The following is a 2,171-nucleotide window of genomic DNA, read 5'->3' as shown; positions in this document are numbered from 1 at the left end:
ATTACATGAAAATTTCTTTTCTTTTTCAATCATGCTAGATTTTTAAATTACCTTCCTAGATTTATGTCTCAAATTTTGAGAACATTTTCCAAAATTATTTTCAAAGTATAGTAACCTTTTTGGTACCTTGTATGCCTGAGAATGTTTTTTTATTACCCCTCATATGTTAATGCCAATTTTTGGATATAAAGTTCTATCTTCCAGATTATTTGCTTTCAATTAAAAAATTATTTTCATCTTCCTGTACCCAACACTTATTTTGCGAAGACTAATGCCTCTTTGTAGATAGTGTAGTCTTTCTCTAGGTATTACTCTGCTTTGTCTAGGTAGGTATTCTCTACCCTTGGGAGTCTTTTCAAATTTTACCTTTGTCTTGGGGACATTTAAAAAAAAAATCACTACAATCTAAGTATGGGTTTTCATTCTCTATCTACTTTCAATGTGACGTCTTTCATCTTTCCTTAATTCCAAAATACTAATATTCATTTATTTGTTCAAATATTTTCTCCTTTCTATTTTTGTTTTCCTTTCTCGTTAGAACTCCTATTATTTGGATATTGAAAATTTTACTTCTAATCTCTTATTTCTTAGTTTTTTTTTTTTCCTTTTGTGTTTCTCAAAAAAATTTTTTTTCTGTTGCTATCTGGGAGAATTCCTCATTTTTTTTTAAGCTCTCTATTGGAATATAATTGCTTTACACTGTTGTGCCAGTTTTTTTTTTTTTTGAATTCCTCATTTTGATCTTTTAGTTCACTAATATATTCTTCAGCTAAATCTGTCCTATCATTTATCTGCATTTATCTGATCTAATGTGAATATTTACATTTTTAAAAAAATCTATTTATTTATTGGCTGCGTTGGGTCTTCGTTGCTGCACGGGCTTTCTGGCTTTCCCTAGTTGCATAGAGTGGGGCCACTCCTTGATGTGGCACGTGGGCTTCTTACTGTGGTGGCTTCTTACTGTGGTGGCTTCTCTTGTTGCAGAGCTCCAGCTCTAGGCACCCGGGCTCAGTAGTTGTGGCCCATGGGCTTAGTTGCTCCATGGCACATGGGATCTTCCCAGACCAGGGCTGGAACCCGTGTCCCCTGCACTGGCAGTCAGATTCTCAACCACTGCACCACCTGGGAAGTCCCTCCATTTGGTTTTAAAATAATTTGTTGTCCTTGTCTCATTATCCAAATACTTACTTTACTTTAAATTCTTGGTCTATTCTTCTGTTTCTTATAGTCCAAAGTGTTTCATTTGCCATTTTTATTGTATTTGTTTTTTTTGTAGTCTTACTTTTCAGATGTCTCTTTTTTTCTTTCCCAGTGAGCTCATGCTAGTCTGGTAATGTATATCGGGGGATTTCCAACAGACAGCTCTAGTTTGTGTCTGTCCTTGTGAATAAAAAGTGTGTGTAGTGGATAGTGTCACCACAGGGGCACCATTGGTCCTTCCTGATGGCTAACTCCCCATAAGGCAAGCCTTTGGTTCAGGGTTTCAACTTTAAACCTTTAAGGACTAGATGCAACAGAATGTCTTGGATTGGATCTTGGAAAAGAATAAGGATATTAATGGAAAAAGCCTGGCAAAATCTGAACGTAGTTTTGTTAATAGTAATGTACCCATGTTAACTGCACTGCAGTTATGTAAGACATGAACATGAGGAAAAACTGGGTGAATGGTGTACAAGAAACCTTTGTAGTATTGTTGAAACTTTCCTGCAAATCTAACATTATTCCAAAATAAAAGATTTTTATAAATATTTTTGATAATAAGTGAGCTGGACACTCATGATATGTGTAATTATCTATAGGTGTATTTCACTTTAAATAAAACATTTAAAAACTGTAAAACACACACACACACAATCATACCCCTTAAAAACCCTTTCAGTCAAAGCACAAGTGGGAAGATAAAACCCGCCCTTGGTTGTAACCCACCCCCCCACCCCCCCACCCCCTTTGAGGTTCTGAAAGGGGAGGGCTGGAAGAGCGAAAGCTCAAGGCAAGCTGGTCCATCTTCACTTAAAGTTGTCTCACAGTTCACTGGCGCTAGTTTTATTTTTAAAAGTTCTACTTTCTTTCTATTTCATTTTTCATAGGTGCAATTGCTATGCCTTCAAATTAACTAATCTTTTTTTTTGCACTGTCTAATCCACTGTTAATCCAATCAGTATATTTTAAAA

The sequence above is a fragment of the Hippopotamus amphibius genome, chromosome 2, assembly GCF_030028045.1.
Source record: "Hippopotamus amphibius kiboko isolate mHipAmp2 chromosome 2, mHipAmp2.hap2, whole genome shotgun sequence".
NCBI classification, from domain to species: domain Eukaryota; kingdom Metazoa; phylum Chordata; class Mammalia; order Artiodactyla; family Hippopotamidae; genus Hippopotamus; species Hippopotamus amphibius.
This window is presented reverse-complemented; position numbering follows the sequence as displayed.